This window comes from Oryctolagus cuniculus, chromosome 4 (genome assembly GCF_964237555.1).
Source record: "Oryctolagus cuniculus chromosome 4, mOryCun1.1, whole genome shotgun sequence".
In the NCBI taxonomy this organism is placed as follows: domain Eukaryota; kingdom Metazoa; phylum Chordata; class Mammalia; order Lagomorpha; family Leporidae; genus Oryctolagus; species Oryctolagus cuniculus.
This window is the reverse complement of record NC_091435.1, coordinates 39,564,656-39,582,569: the sequence shown is the minus strand read 5'-3', so window position 1 is coordinate 39,582,569 and position 17,914 is coordinate 39,564,656. Positions and strand designations below refer to the sequence as shown.

The 17,914-nt window shown below is 38.3% G+C and overlaps 1 long non-coding RNA gene across 1 annotated transcript in view; it reads right to left on the bottom strand.

The window, feature by feature from the left end:
- Window positions 1-223: 223 nt before the first annotated feature.
- Window positions 224-17,914, bottom strand: part of LOC127482968 (uncharacterized) — a 36,582-nt gene continuing 18,891 nt past the window's right edge. Inside the window, exons 2-3 of the long non-coding RNA XR_007908960.2 lie at window positions 2,280-2,416; window positions 224-724 (exon numbers count right to left, since the gene is read on the bottom strand). This is a non-coding gene — a long non-coding RNA (uncharacterized lncRNA). The remainder of the gene's footprint in view (window positions 725-2,279; window positions 2,417-17,914) is intronic.

The following is a 17,914-nucleotide window of genomic DNA, read 5'->3' as shown; positions in this document are numbered from 1 at the left end:
ATTACACTTGGCCCACAAATTTGTTAGTGAGGTCTCTGAATTACAGAAAGATTCATAAACAAATATTCACTAAAAGAATCTAGAGTTCAAAGTACACATAATTAGAATTCAGAAAAGAGAGGAGTTTTTAAATGCAATTTTAAACTTGGAAGGGGAATCTATCAGGAGGTAATTGATTCCACCAAAGAGAAGTAATGATTGAAAATGTTCTGTCACTAGAGGATCCTCTGGAATATAAAAATGCATGGAAAAAGCAATAAGTAGGTTACACATTTGAAAAATAAAGCTTCATAGTGTATTCATTAGCAAACATCAGAAATCCGTAAAAGAGAACGTGATTATTCAAACACTTTTTTTCTTCAGCAGTATTCCAAGGAGAATGGTGGTGTGGCAAATAAATGTATAATCAATTAGAAATGTCTTCAACTACATGAGTGCACATTATTGCACGTCTTGTTACAACAGTGACATTCCAGCCCCGTGCAGGCACAGCTGATTTTACAAGATACATGACGATATACTCACCCGCCCGTGTGAGATAAAAAGCTAGAGCACTGGTGGGAGTGGAGGCGGGGTGGCGAGGTGCGACCTGGGACTAAAGCTTGCCTGTGCTATTGTGGCTCTCCATACTGGAAGTCTTGTAATCTGGAACACTGATAGGACTGAGGCAAATCTGTTTCTGATCATTTTCCTCTTAGATTTCCAAGGTCAAAAATAGATGATACTAGGAGATATTATGAAAATAAAAAATAACAGTTAATAATGAAGGAACAATTAACTAAAAAATTCCAAAGGGCTTTTAGATTCTGAAAAATTGCGTTACCTTGAAAAATAGGAGATTTCAAGGGTTATTTTATAATGACTCTTTCAAATGTCCTCTTTGTTAACTAACCCTTTCTATTTAAGGTGTTGCTTTGGTTGGCTATGTCTTTGCCCTTGCTCTAATCAACCCTAGTAGAAGCACCCTTGCAACGTTTCCAAATCCTATAAATAATAAAGTTAAAAAGGGTTTCTGCCTCTCTGAAGCTACAGTTCCTCCCACGCCTGTCTCCTGGCCAAATCAATTCTCTTGCCTCCTCTCCTTTGGCCACCAAAGTCACTGTTCTCAATTCAAAAGACTTCATTAAATATGATTTCAAATGCTGTACCAATGTCTTCTTTAAGGGAAAATATACTAAAGAAGTAGATATAAATAGATGTATAAAATCATATTGGAGAAGCTCAGAAGTGCTGCACTCAAGAAAAGCACGGCGATTGACAAGCAATTTAAGCTGGAGTGTGAAAGGATGCAGAAATAACAAGATTTGCATGAAAAATATTGAGATCATGAGAACATCAAATTTAAACGAAAAACTCATGTGCCTCATGATTTAATCATGAGGGCTGACATTACTGTTATAACTTTCAATATCCTTGGCTTTTGAAAAGAGTTCTATAATGAGGGTGGAGTATATCTGTCTATACAGAAAACCAGCGTTACTTTATCCAGGCAGCTCATTACTATGAGAAGCAGGGTTACAAGACTCTGAAATCTTAATATACATGTTGGGGAGCCTTATCATTAGCTATGACTGAGCCCTTATTTTTAGGCAGATACTCAAAGCAAAAGAAGAAACCTAAGCCAGGTTAAGAAAGGAGCCATGATTTAATCATTTATGGTTAGTCGATCTGCAAAAAGCAGAAAGAAAATTCATACTGATTTTAATATCTCTGCATTTGTCTTATGAAAAATTTTAACAACTGGCCAGGAGCAAGGATCAAGATACTCTTCAAATAGCAGTCATTTAAAGGGCTCCATGTTGACCTGGTAATTGTTATTCCCATGAATCAGGCAGCTGACAAAGAGTGGATCTTATTTTCCTTTTCCTTTTATTTTTTTATGGCATAATAGGTGGTCTGAAAATCTAGTTGCACTTGTTATCTCAGAGGAGGAATGCAGTTCCGACTTCTGTTTATACTTTCATATCACACTGTATCGCTGTGAACCTGGATGGCACTTCCAGTGGGACGCCATGTTTAGCCCATGAATGAGAAGACTGTCACAATCAAAAGTGCTTCAGGCACAAACAGATTTGAAACAATCTTCCTACTGACTGGAAGAAAAAAGGCTGGTTCTGAAGATCATTAAAGGTTCTATTGATGTGGTTTCGGGGGCACACATTTAGATTTTCAAATGTGTTTTACATTGGGAACAGTTTTACTCGCATTAAAGCTCAGCTGCTTTCCCTGAGAACTCTACTTCTTGTCATCATTTGCAGAAGCTTTCACACAGAACTTACTGTTCCAACTGGGAAGGAGGTGGGCGAGATGGGGAACGTACAACAGGCGACTGAACTAGCTCTCTTGACTCTGAGAAGCCAGGATCACCTGCTCAGCACCGTTCCGCAGTCTGAAGTGCAGAGATGAAAGGGGCCACCTGCAGTGTCCCAGAAAGAAAAAAAAGGTGAAAAAAAAAAAAAAAAACTTTTTGGCATTTAAATGTGTTAGCAGTCTCTGATTTAAAGAGTGCAAAGGATTCGTATCAATATAAATTAGGCTGAAAATTAGCCAAACTTCTTTGTGATTTTTGTGAATTCTTGGTTTTGTGTGTGTGTGTGTGTGTGTGTGTGCGCGCACGCGCGCGTCTGTATCTATTTGTTCTGATGGCATTTTGTTGACCATTTCATCCCAGCAACATCTTGTAATGCAACATTTTGCGGTAGGACAGTTATTCCTACAGCATCTTATTGTTGACACTTCATCACCAATGTTGTTAGGGGCATTTAGTCATGCAATACTCCACCGATGACATTTTGTCAAAACTGCAGGCCACGGTGGTAATAGCTCAGTGCTGACAGTTAGTATACTAGACCCTTTAACCTCATTATTACGCATGCAATTAAGTTTTCCACTTACTGGCGTAAAACTATCCTGTGAAAGAAAAGAAGATACCTCTTACATGTCCCTGCTCTCAATCTGTAAAAACAATTGTGTGAGTTGCTTTTAACTAAAATAATGTCTATTAAATTATACACTATTAAAATGCCTTCTACAGTCAATCTGAAAAGAAATTGTTATAGAATGAGTGGGAAAACAACTGCTCATGGGCTGCATACACTCTATTACCTATTTTTGTTTTATAAAGAAGTTTTATGTGAACACAGCCATACTTGTACATGCTGTTCATAAATGCTTATGTGCTGCATCTATAGAGCTGAGGAGGTCTAATAGAGACCTTCTGATGCAAAAAAACCAAAACCATTCACTATCTGGACTTTTGCACAAATAGTTGGCCAAACTCTGTCCTAGACAAGATTTATTTATTTATTTTAAATTTTATTCAATTGGGGCCAGTGTTGTGGCTTAGTCGGTAAAGCAAGCATCCCATATGGGTGTCAGTTCGTGTCTCAGCTGATCCACTTCCAATCTACCTCCCTGACAATGGCTTGGGAAAAGCAACAGAAGATGGCCTAAGTACCTGAGCCCCTACCACCAACCCGACAAGGGAAACCCGGATACTAGTTACAAGATTTGCGTTAAGATCCTGTCTCCTGACTTCAGCCTGGCCCAACCACAGCCACTGCAGGTGTGAACGAGCCAAAGGAAAATCCATGTGTGTGTGTGTGTGTGTGTGTGTGTGTGTCTCCCTCTCTCTGTAACTCTGGCTTCCAAATAAACAAATACATTTTAAATAAATAATTTTTTATTTTATTTATTTTAAAGAGAGACAAACTGGTTCACTTCCATCTGTTGGCTCACACCCAAATGCCTACAAAAGCTGTTGTGTTGCCAGGCCTAAGCCAGAAGCCAGGAACTCAGTGGGGCTTCCCACATGAGTGACAGGACACTAACTAACTACTGCCAGGGTGTGCATTAGCAAGAAGCTGGATTCACAAAGTGGAGCTGGGACTCGAATCCAGTTGTACTGCTAAGGTGTGTATGTCGCCCAAGTGGTGTCTTAACCACTGTATCAATGTCCATGCAATGAATTCCTGCAGAATAAGAAAATCTGTAAATAGATCCTGGTTATCTTCATATCAACAAATGTTGCACAACATTTTCAACAGAAAACATGTGCTACAACTGGGAAGGTGGTAAAAGAGGTGGCAATGCAAAATATTCAAGTTTTCTAACCCCTAGGGTTTTTTTTTAAAAAAAGCAACAATCTGAAGAAAAATCATAGTTTGATTTATTCTCATGCTCAACTGTCTTCAATTCTTTTTTTTTTTTTTACAGAAGGAAGTAGTGATAGGGGATATATTTATTCATCACTTAATCAAGTAACTGCCAAAGTTGTGACAAAATTATTGAATAAAAATATGCAAACACTATTTCAACTCATTTATTTGGAAGGCAGAGGGACAGAGAGGCAGAAACAAAAGATCTTCCATCTACTTGTTTACTTCCGAAATGCTCACAACAGCCAGGACTGGGCCAGGCCAAAGCAAGTAGCCAGGAATTCCACCCAGAGCTGCCACATGAGCAGCAGAGACCCAAGCGCTACAGTCATCATCTGCTGTCTTCCCAGGCACATTAGCAGGAAGCTGGATCCGAAGCAGGATATCCAGGAGTTGACCATCACTCAGAAATGGGATGCAGGTGTCCCAAATAGTAGCTTAATATGTTGCATCAAAATGCCTGCTCTATTAATTTTTAAATTTAAAAATGATAATATTGTATTATAAAAATTCAAACAAAAGTGATGAAAGTAATCATTGAAAATCCCCCCTCTGCCTAATTCTTCATTTCCATTTCCTACTGTTTACAATTAATTCTTCAGTGTATACTCTCCCAGAATTCTTTTTCTTTTCATCCCCAATGATTTTCTATTAGTATTTCATTCTAAAGTCTTTCTACATTTTCCATATTTACATTTCAAACAAATGTTAAATGATGTGTCCATTAAGATTCACTCAGTGGCCCTGTTGAATCTTAGCAAGCTTTTGCTAGGACATAACTGGTGTCCCAGCAAAGGAACAGCTGTTGATTGGACTAGAAATCAAGAAGATTATAATGTCTGTATTTTTTCACAATTTCAGACTTTGCTATTCCCTTCATATTTCATCTTCTTTAATTCTACTATTTACTTACTTAAAAACTAATGATTCTCAGGTTCATTAGATACCTTTTTGTTCTTCCCCATTGCTATATATCTCATTCTCTCACCTTTGATTTGATCAGTTTTTCTAACTATAGGTGGCTCATACATTTTCCCTTCATTGGTGTCATCTCTTCCAAAAGTCTTTATTCATGACTCTTTCATCAAGTAGGCTACTTGCTTTGTCTACTCTTTTCTGGGAAGGTGTTTCACTGATACCATAGACATTTGAAGGAACTTTAACAAGTAGCTTGTCATCTTATAGCAAGGTGCATGCTAGCATTATTTTGCCCATTTTTCACTTGTTCCACTGTCTTAAAATAAAAGATATTACCATTGTTATCCTTCCCATCTCTTCAATTTGATAAATCATAGGCCACTCTGTACAATTTAGTACTTAAACTTTCCTTCATGATCTGTTCTTTTTGTACTTCCATGTCACCATCTTCTTTACCTGGACCATATTCATTTTTCCTTTCAGATAATGAAACTTGCAAATCCATTCATTGTATTACCCCACTCATCTACGTTTGAAATATACAAATATTTACCTTTGAAATAAATCTACATTAATTAAACATAGTTCTTTTTTGTCAATTGACAAATGCTAGCTTTCTGTTGTCAGTTCACATTCTGCAGGTAGAAATTTTACAAAATGGATGTAAGAGGAAATATGCAGCAGAAACAGCTTACATTATCCTTGCTCTGCTCTTTAATGTTCTGTCAATGTCTTTTCTCTCTTTCTCTTCCCTTCTATAATGTACATTTGAATTTGTCAAAGACGTGTCTTATTAGAACTCTTTTTCCTCAACTCCTATGACTTATAATTCTGATATATTTTTAAAACAGACATTCTTCTGTTTTGTTTAAAGCAATATAAAGAGAAGAGGATCCGCAGATGAAACTGTCAATAAAGCTTTAGAGAGGAAAACAAGAATAAAATAAAAAGCAAGAAGGTAGTTTAAAGGCAGTAGTATATAAAACTATAATTCTAGGGTATGAGGAGAATCATTAGCTTATCTTTGTAAGATGGGGGAAATAAGAGAGGTAAGCTGAAAAACTAAATGAACGGCAATGTGAACTTGCCAAAATCTCTATAAGTGACTGCTACAGTCAATCATAAGTTGAAAATCTAGTTATTAGTATGTTTACTTCCTGAATAAAATTGCACTGTGATTAATAGTGTACCACAAGAAATTTTCATCATTCTCTCTGTGCATTATCTTACAGATGAGAAAAGGAGGTTTTCTTTTATTTTGATCTACACTTATAAGAGAAGAAAAAGGATAGAAGGACACTATTTTCTGCCTGTCATTTGAATTCTTTTATTTGAATTCTTTTATCAAACTTGAGTGGAACTGGTCCCTCAGCTATATTTCGTACAGTTCTCAATTATGTAACTTTTCTCACTACGACACTGCTGTTTGTGTACTTGTCTGTCAGCCTTAGTAGACAGGGAGACAGATAAGGAATTGATGATAATTTATCTTTTTAATCCTCTGGCTTCTAATTTATTTTCTCAGGGAATGTTTGGTACATGGATGGAAGAATGGATGAATGAGGTGTGAGAATGAATAACAAAAAGGTTATTTTTTTGCTTTTGTTACTATATTAATAAATGATCAAAACATAACTAAAGTATCAAGTTTCACTATTTTTGTGCTATTTATTTCAGAATTTTTTGTGACATCAAACAATAGAAGCTGCTTAAAAGGAGCAGGAGAATATGATTCTCCTTGATGACTAAAAGGGAATAACTGCTATGATTGGGCTGATTCACTATAATAATAATAAAAATAATATAATAACTGCTGTGCTCTGAACGTTTTAGGTCTCAACAAAATTTCTTTGTTGAAATCTTTAACCCTAAGGTGAAAGTATTAGGAGGTGGGACTCTGGACGTGATTAGTTCATGAGGCAGAGCTCCCATGAATGAGATTGGTGCCCTTATAAAAAGGTCCGAGAGAGATTCCTCACCCTTCCCACCATGGGAACACAAAAAGCAGTTTGCGATAAACCACAAATAGATGGCTTTACCAGACCCTGAGTCTGCCTTAGCTTGAAATTCCAGTCTCTACAACTATGAGACACAAATATCTATTATTTATAAGCTAGCCAGTATATATAACAAATTTTCATAACAGTCCAAATGGACTATGACAATCACCAAAATTTATTGTTTACCATATGTCATGTGACATTTTAAGAACTCTATCAATTACTACATATTTTCCCATTTTTCCAAATATAAAACTTAGTAACCAAGCATTTAATTATTCAGTAATATAACTTGCCAATGAAATTACTAAATGGTGAAACAGCCTAAGCATTATCTGATGAGATCAGAATATTCTGATGTCATTATATACTGTGACACTTAGCACATTTGTAATTATTTATTTACCTGTTGAATGTGAGACTGATATATGCCACTCCTCCTAGATTCTACACTTCCTCAAAGTACAGTCTTGTCTTGTTTTGCTCACACAGAATCCAATACATGGTAGGCACTCTACATTTCTTCAGTGAATGACAAGGCTAGCTGTTGCACAAGAACCTATCACCCATTAATGTGGGACAAGGTACAGTAAGTTGTCTTGGCATTCTTGTTTTCTTTTTTAAATTTTATTTAAAGTATAAAAATTTCAAGTATTTCATATATACAGACTTAGGAACATAGGATACTTCTAACCCTACATTCTCCCCTGCCTTTGCTCCTACACTTCTTCCTCCTTCCTCTCCTATTTTCACAAAATAGGAAATAGTTCACATTTTTACAAAAATCTATTTTCAGTTTATGTTATATCCATAAGATTAACCTACACTAAGTAAAGAGTTGAACAATTAGTATGAAAAATAATGTATTATTCCCCAAGAGTAGAGACAATGTTTGTAAATGATCATCAAATATCAACATGTCCATTTCACTCCAATTATTAACATTTTAGGTACCCTATTAGTTACCACAGATCAGGAAAAACATATGGTATGTGTTTTGGGGGACTGACTAATTTCATTAAGTATAATCATTTCCAGCTGCTTCCATTTTATTGCAAGTGACAGTATTTCATTTATTTTTTACTGCTGAGTAGTATTCCTTAGTGTATATATACCATAATTTCTTTATCTAGTTATCAGTTGATGGACATTTGGCTTGATTCCATATCTTAGCTATGATGAATTGAACCACAATGAACATCAGGGTACAGATAACTCTCAAATATGCTGACTTCATTTCCCTTTGGTAAATTCTGAGAAGTGGGGCTACTGGGTCATACAGATCTATTTTCAGGTTTCTGAAGTAACTCCAAACTGTCTTTCATCATGGCTACAACAGTTTACATTCCCATCAACAGTGGATTAGAATAAATTTTCCCCCACATTCTGGCCAGTACCAGGCTGTTTTGATTAAAACTGCCCTGTAGAATGTCTTGAATTCTTATATTACGATGCTGCTAGCTTTGGTTTTATTGTATAAGATTACTCTATCTATTCGGCGCCTCATGTTTCCATATGAATTTCAGCATCATTTTTCTAGACTTAGGAAGAATATGGCTGTTATTTTTGATTGGGATCACACTGGATCTGTAAATTGATTTCCATAGTATGTACAGGGGCCAGTACTGTGGCATAGCAGATAAAGTTGCCACCTGCAGTGCCAGCATCCCATATGGGCTCCAGTTCAAGTTCCAGCTGCTCCTCTTCAATCCAGCTCTCTTCTATGGCCTGGGAAAGCAATAAATGATGGCACAAGCCCTTGGGCTCCTGCACCTGCATGGGAGACCTGGAAGAAGTTCCTGGTTCCTGGCTTTGGATTGGCTCAGCTCCAGCTGTTGTGACCATCTAGGAAGTGAACCATCAGATGGAAGACCTCTCTCTCTCTCTCTCGCTCTCTCTCTTTCTCTCTCTCTCTGGATAACTCTGCCTTTCAAACAAATAAATAAATAAATATTTTTTTAAAAAAATAGTGTGTTCATTTTGATATTGATTGTTCTGATCCATGACCATGGAAAATTTTTCCATTTTTTTGTGCCTTCTATGTCTTCTCCTTTAATGTTTTGTGATTTTCATTGCAGAGCTCTTGGACTTCCTTGGTTAAGTTGATTCCATGGTATTTAATTTGTTGTAGCTATTATGAATGGGATGAATTTTAGAAGTTCTTTTTCACTTAATTCCAAGATAACAGATTAGGAAGTGACATGCCACACTAGACTGGGATATACAGTAAGGAAAGAGCTGTAGGAACTGTACTGTCAGGCCAGAATTGGAGAGAAAAACAGTTGAGGTACTACAAGAGGAAGAGAAATGCTATGGACCTGTGTGGAGGGTGAAGGCACACTACACAACATGAATACAGTTGCAGCAGCTAGAGCCAGAGCAGGCAGCAGTTTGGAGATGGAGATGAGGCTGGACTGCATCAACCCATGGTGATATAGCATTCAGCCAGCGACTCTTGTGTATACTTGTGATCCACATATTCTAGCAGAGGGAACAATCACAGCCCCCATTGACTTTGAATCTGGATGGGAGGTGGCTGGGCAACCATGCAGGATGGTGAGGCACCTGCAGCCTCTGGGTTCAAGATGCCTAGGCAGAGTTGTCTTGGGGAACACCTGACTCTCTGTTGAGTGGATGGGCTAGTGGGGCAGAGGGAAGTCTCTGGATCCAGCAATGTTGGGAATCTTGTGTACTGAGATTTGTGGGGACTCAAGGTTACCTATAAAGGTGCAGGGTATGACTAGGTATTAAGATCTATAATGTCCAATGTGGGTGTTACCCTGTATACAAACCCCACCCAGAAGCACTGTCCAGAGTTTCCTGGACACTACCACCACACGTCTCTTGGTATTCACTGAAAATACAGGCATTAAACAAAGCCACAGAGGCATAGATCTAAGGAATAAAACAAAATCAGCTCCACAAATGCCTAAAAAACAAATGCAGAAAGTCCAAGAAACAAGAATAAGGAATACACCATGATACTCCCCCTCCCCCGAAAAGGAATGCAGCAACATTTCAGTATTAGACTGTGAATATGAAGACATGGAGGAAATGTCAGGAATGGAATTAAAAAGTTAATCATAGGATTACTCAAAAGCAATCAGAAGCAAGTCTATGAACTTAAGAAAATCATACATGATATGAATGAAATTTTTCCCCTGAAATTGAGATTTAAAGAAAAATAAATCAAAATGAAATATTAGAAATGAATAATTCAGTAGATCAAATAAAAAATGTGGTGGAAAGCTGTAACAGCAGACTTGGTGAAGCAGAAGAAAAAATGTCAGTACTAGAAGACAAATCTTTAGAAATCTTACAGGTAGACTAAAGAAAATGAAGAAGAAAATAGAAAACTTAAAAACGGTGTTGGAGATTCATGGGATACTATTGAATGCCCCAAAATTTGCATTTAAGGAGTTCCTGAAGGTGTGGAAAGTGAGAATGGACTAACAGGCTTATTTAGTGACATAATTACAGAAAAATTCCCCAGTTTGGAGAGAGAAAGGGAGGTCTAAGTAGAGAAAGCACATAGAACTCCTAACAGAAATGAACAAGGAAGATCTTCACCATAACACATTGTAGTAAAACTTTACACAGCAAAACATAAAGAGAAGATTCTAAAATGTGCATCAGAAAAATGCCAGATTACTTTCAGAGGATCTCCAATTACCCTCATGGCTAACTTCTCAAAACAAAATTGCAGGCTCAAAGGGAATGTCAATATATACTCCAGGTCTTAACAGAAAAAGAAAAACTGTTGACCCAGAATTCTGTACCCTGAAAAACTCTCATTTATGAATGAAGATGAAATAAAGACATTCCATAACAAACAGAAATTGAAAGAATTGGTTGCGACCCATCCAGCATTACCAAACAAGCTTAAGGATGTGCTACATACAAAACCACAGAAAGATAGCCATCATTATGAAAGAATGAGAAGGCAGAAAATTCTGTAATAGAAGTGCAAGAGAAATCACAAGTAAATAATATGAATATTTATGCAAACACGGCAGGGCCAAGTCATTACTTATCAAGAGTCACCCTGAATGCAAATGGCCTTACTATCTAGTTAAAAGATACAGACTGGCTGAATGGATTAAAAAACAAGACCCATTTATTTGCTGCCTACAAGAAACACATCTCAACAACAAAGATACATGCAAATTGAAAGTGAAAGGATAGAAAAAGCTATTCCATGTTAACAGAAACCAAAAAAGAAATGATGTTGCCATCATAATATCAGACAAAATATACTTTAATCTAAAAATTATTAAAACCAACAAAGAAGGACACCATGTAATGATTAAGGAAACATTTCAACAGGAAGATTTGACTATAATGAATGTATATACACCCTATTACAGGAAACAGAGTATTTAAAAGAAATGCTAACAGATCTAAAGGGAGACATAGATTCCAATACAATAGTAACAGGGGACTTCAATAACCCACTTTCAGTAATGGACAGATCAACCAGACAAAAAATCAGCAATGAAACAACAGAGCTAATTCATGCTATAGATCAAATGGACCTAACAGTTATCTACAGAACTTTTCACCCCACAGTGGCAGAATACACATTCTTTTCACCAGTGCATGGAACTTTCTCTAGAATAGTCCACATGATAGAGGCCATAAAACAAATCTCAGCAAATTCAAAAAGCATTGAAATCATACCATGCATCTTCTTGGACCACAATGGAGTAATCAACAACTCAAGAATCTCTAGATCACATACAAACACATGGAGAATGAACATCATGGTCTTGAATGAACAGTGAAATCAAAAATTTCTGGAAACAAATGAAGACAACAATATATCATGTCGAAAGTAATGGGGCATGGCAAAAGCAATATTAAAATGGATGTTTACAACTATTGGTGCCTACATGGAGAAATTGAAAGGAACCAAATAATAGAATCATGTCATCTGCAAATAGGGATAATTTGACTAATTCCTTTCCAATTCATTTCTAAGGAGTGGGGCAAGCACTTTTGACCTTGCTAAAGAGGGAAATGTTGGAGCATGGGCAGGAGGCAGGGGTTGGGGTTGGGAGGGAAGTGTCAATATCTTCCTAAATTTGTATATATGAAATATATTAAATTTGGATAACAATATTTAAAAAACAAGAAGTGGTCATGTCTATAAGGAGTTCTATGAGCCTCATGTACTTGGATGTCCCCTTTCTTTCTCCATATTAGGGGAATTTGCTGTAACTATTTCATTGAATAGACCTTCTAATCCATTTTCTTTTCACACCTTCAGGAACTCCTAAGACCCCTATGAATTGGAGTTCCAAGATGGCAGAATAGGGAGGGAGCTTGCTGCTCTACTCTAGGAGAAGATAGTTTAAAAAAAAGTTGAGATTGCAGTCTCAGGGAAGAGTCAGGGAGAAAATGACAAAGGAAATTCTATGCAAATTAGAGGGAGATGGTGGACCGATGTGTAGGGTGTGGCTGCCCACATCTCAGGACATCAGCAACTGAGAATCTATGCACCAGAGCTGGAAAGTGAGGTGAGACCACACTACAGTAGCCCAAGCCACTGGTGATAAAGCTGAAGGAAGAGCCTAGAGGGAACCTGGCTTGGAGCCCCATGGGTAATAGTGTACTTGAAACTGGAGGGGAAAAAAAAAGAAGGGACACTTTTCTCTCTCCCCCATTGCTTTACAATGGCATCCTATAACAAGCTGATAGAGCAGGCACCATTTTGGATATACATAACAGCTGTGCCAACTCGTGTCCATGCCCAATAACCAGCAAGTGAATGTAGATGTCCTCAATGACTTGTATTATAAGAGTTGACTGTAAAACTAGTTCTCAGTTTGTGTGTGTGTGTGTGTGCAAATTGTTGAAATCTTTGCTTAGTATAGAGTTGATCTTCTGTGTACAAAGTTAATTGAGGGGCCAGCACTGTAGCCAGTGGGTTAATGCCCTGGCCTGAAGCACCAGCATCCCATATGAGCACCAGTTCTAGTCCCGGCTGCTCCTCTTCTGATCCCACTCTTTGCTATGTCCTGGGAAAGCAGAAGATGGCCCAAGTCCTTGGCCCCTGCACCCACGTGGGTGGCCCGGAAGAAGCTCCTGGCTCCTGGCTTCGGATCAGCCCAGCTCCAGCCCTTGTGCCCAACTGAGGAATGAACCTTTGGATAGAAGACATCTCTCTCTCTCTCTCTCTGCGCCTCTCCTCTCTCTGTGTAACTCTGACTTTCAATTAAATAAATAAATCTTTAAAAAAACAATAAAACAAACTTAATTGGAAATGAATCTTAATGCAGAATGGGACTGGTAAGGGAAAAGGGAGGAGGAGAAGCAGTGGGAGTGTGTGCGGGAGGGGGGTGGAATAACTATATTTCTAAAGTTGTACTAATAAAATTTGTATTCCTTAAAAAATATTTTAAAAGACCCATATGCTGGGTCATTTGATAGAATCCCATAAACCTCCCATGCAGTTTTAAATTTTTTTAAACTTCTTCTTCTTCTTTTCTGTCTGAAAAATTTCAAAGATTTGTCTTCTAGTTCAGATATTCTTTCTTCTGCCTCACCAAGCCAGATAAGGCTTTACACTGCATTTTTATTTGACATATTGAATTCTTCATTTCTAATATTTCATTTTGATTTCTCTTCAAAACATCAAATTCAGGGGAACATCTTTCACTCATGTCATGTATTGATTTTTTTGAGTTGTGAATTTGCTTCTCATTGCTCCTCAGTAATTCTATCAATTTTGAACTCAATTTCAGGAATTTCATCAATCTCTTAATATTTTTTTTTGACAGGCAGAGTGGAATAGTGAGAGAGAGAGAGACAGACAGACAGACAGACAGACAGAGAGAAAGGTCTTCCTTTGCCATTGGTTCACCTTCCAATGGCCGCCGCAGCCAGCGCACTGCAGCTGGCGCACCCCACTGATCCGATGGCAGGAGCCAGGTGCTTCTCCTGGTCTCCCATGGGGTGCAGGGCCCAAGCATTTGGGCCATCCTCCACTGCACTCCCGGGCCACAGCAGAGAGCTGGCCTGGAAGAGGGGTAACCGGGACAGAATCCAGTGCCCCGACCGGGACTAGAACCCGGTGTTCTGGCACCGCAAGGCAGAGGATTAGCCTAGTGAGCCGCAGTGCCGGTCCAATCTCTTCATCTTTACATTCTAATATTGAAGTGTTTTTGTGTTCCTTTGGGGGGGTCAGGTTGCCTTACTTATTGTTTCTTGAATTTTTGCATTTATTTTTAGACGTTTGTGGAACTACTTACTGTTTTTTTTCCTCTATTGGCTTTTATCAATGAACTATGCCTCTGTGGCTTAATGGAGTATCTGCTCTTTCGGTGAATACCCAGAAGTGTGCTCTGGGTGTGGCCAGGTGGCTCTGGTTAGTGCTCCAGGGTGGGGTGAGTATTCCAGGTGACATCCAAGTTGGGCATGGGAGAACTTTTTCTTAGCAGAAAGAACAGTATGAGTACCTCTATTGGTGTATTCACACCCCCACCTCCTCTATCCAAGGTGATTAATGTCCAGATGTTAGCCTACAGTGGGTGCAATACTCATCTATACAGCTGTATGAACTATACATAGGACCTGTGTAGTCTTCAGCGTGAGCAGGGATCCCATATCAATGACTCACCCTAGGCAATCAGGAAGATCTGAGCCTGTGGAGCCACTCACATTGATTGCCCAGATACACAGCTATACCATGTCCTCCTTGTGTAGTCACAGAGTTTCTACAGTCTCAGCACACAAGACTCTCACAGACAATCCACTATGCCCCAATGGCCTGTCCTGTCTACAGAGAGACAGAGACATACCCTGAGACAGCTGCCTGTGGGTGCTCCACCTAGGTGGTTTGAGCCCCAGAACCTGTAATATGTTGAGATCCTGGGGACACTTTGCAATCATATGTGGGTGCACAGACATCTGTCAATTCTCCCAGACAAACTCAAAATCAGTGTGCAATGCAGATTTTACACATGTGCACAAAAGCTGCCAGCCACAGCCCCTACTTACTTCACAATATTGGCTTCTCCCTGCCTGTTGGGTGCAAACACCCAAGCTGCCAGTGCCATTACTGCTGACAAGATGGTGTCTTGTCCCTCTCGGTTGCTTGGGATATTCAAGAGCTTCCACAGCTGCTGCTTATACCTAAATTGGTGACCATCCTCTCAGCCAGTTGCCAGATGCTGTTGTGGGGAGGATGGGGAGAGGGAACCTGCCTCTGCTTTTCGCTGGGCCAGCAGGTATCATATTCCACTTAGAGCTTCAGGCTGGACTCACTCAGAGCTCTCCCACTGACTATATGACCAGTGGCATGGGCTGCAGCCTTCTGATCTCACCTCACTCTCCAAAGCTGGCGCTTTCCCTGGCTCTCAGCTGCTGGGGTCATGTTTTGTGTCTGTGCTCATGCTGCATGTCTGCACCTTCCATTTCCATCCATGGCATTCCTCTCACTTCTGTAGAATGTCCACTGTGGTTTTCTCTCTTACTCTCCCCTGAGAATGTACGTCTTCCACTTTTTTTTTCTTGTTTAACTATTTACCTCTAGCCTAGAGCAGTATATCATTCCCTGTTCCGTCATCTTGGACACCTATCTATTCTCATTTTCTAAGCACTCTTTGAACATGAGGAATTCTAGGATCATTAGAAGGAGAATGTATGAGCCTTAGAAGAAATACATCAGACTTCCAATCTATATATTATCAACAGAGTGAAATTCTCAAACATGAACACCCTGAGTGTGTCATGTTATTTTCCTCTTAAATTAGATGGAAAGATACTTCAGTTTTCTTAGTCTGTTTCCCCTTATATTAAAAATATCATCTCTTCAATACTTGCCCACTTTCTTCTGAAGCCTCACTGAACCTCACTTTACTCTCTCCTTCAGGAGACAGACATACCTTAACATATTCTGAAAACTAAAAGTTGTCAGTACTAGTATGTGGCCGAAAGAACTGTTTTCTCTCCACAGTTAACTAGACCCTTTGTGCAGAAAAGATGGTTTTGTTCTCCTCATCTCACTTGCCTGAGGTGTTGTTTACAATCTTGCTTATGCTCTTGCCATTTCCTGAACTAGTCGAGACTCTTCTCTGCTTACCTCACCTTCTCTCATTCCCTCATGTGCTATCCCATTCGTATAACCCCTTGTGCCCAATGCAAGCTGCATTTTATTCACCAAGACCATTACTATCACAACACTTATCAAACAAGTCACTGTTTTTTCCTGTAGCCACTTTTTTCATTCTTCTGGAGAATGTAGTCCAAAAAATATTTATTGAAGACCTTTGCCTGCATAGGCAAAGAACACTGGGGAATTTGTAGATGAATAATAATCTTAGGCTGTGCCCTCAGAGTTTAAACAGTCATTAGGGAGATTGAGACAAAAAAAAATAAAACAGAAGATAGAATGAATCCTAATTTATAACATACATAAAAATAAAGTGCTGTTAAATATTAATACAGCCAGGTAATGGATCACAGCAGAGGCAGCTGTGCTGTGATTCAAAATAATATCTAGAAAAGAAATTAGGGGAATGAAATAATAATCTACATAGAGCAAACACTACCAGAAAAGGTAAGTTAATAGAGTATATGATACATTCAGTGCCTAGCAGTTTGACAAAGATAGCAATAAGCCTGGGATCATAAATTAAGTGTGAAGATTGCTTAAAGACTTAATATTGGCTTAATAATGTTAGATTTTGTAGACAATAAGAAGGTTTCAAAAATTTTTGAACAGAGGTGTCACATGGGTAATATCCCAGTCTAGAAAAATTATTCAATGTTATGTACAACAGATTGTAAAGGGTTAAAAATAGAGACCAGAATTTAAATTTAGTGCTAGAAAGTCTTAATGAGGGAAATAGCACAAGGAGGGAAAGTAGGGAGGAATGAGTAGTAGTAAGGAAGTAAATAGATAAATCTGAAAAAAAAAATTGAGAAAGAAATAAGTGCAAGATAACGTAATGTTATGCTTGATCTTCACAGAGGATTTCTTTCAGAAAATCCTCTGACAGCCTCCACCTTTTTTCATAATGGTTTTTTTCCGGGTAGCCTTCCCTTATAGTCATTGCCATTAGAAGTCATAAAACTTCCACTACTAAAGTCAAATAACTATGGAAAAACTCATGATGGAAGGAATTTTGTGAAATAATCTAAGTTGTAATAACACTAGAGCTTTATTTTAACTATTAGAGACTAATACATCTCTCTCAATCTGTAGTTAATAATACCAAGGCACAGAACATTAGCATAAGCCAAGGCTGTGGTCTACTCCAGTAACTTTCCATTCACTTTCCCTTTTATAATTACCAGAAAATCAATCTCTTAGGAGAAATCAATTGACAGCTAATACGAGCAAGAACCAGACACAGAGCAAATTATGAACATAAGGAAGTAGCACCCTGGGATGGAGACACCTGAAGGGGAGCAAGGACAAGTGAAACTAGTCAACTACAATGTTATTCAATATGTCATGCTGGGGCTCTTCAAGATGCAAAATCAGCAATTGTGTGTCATAACTTTGCCAGCTAATGGCTGCTGCTAGGATGTATTTTTTCTTTAAATCTGACACTGACTTACTGCTACATGAGTCTATTTGTATGGCAAAGTGGAGAAGCATTATTTAATTTACTCTTTAATTGATACCTTTAAATAATTTTTTTAACTTTTATTTAGTAAATATAAATTTCCAAAGTACAGTCCATGGATTACAATGGCTTTTTCCTCCCCATAACTTCCCTCCTACCTGCAACCCCCCCTTCTCCCACTCGCTCTCCCATTCCATTCACATCAAGATTCATTTTCAATTATCTTTATATACATAGGATCAATTTGTATATATTAAGTAAA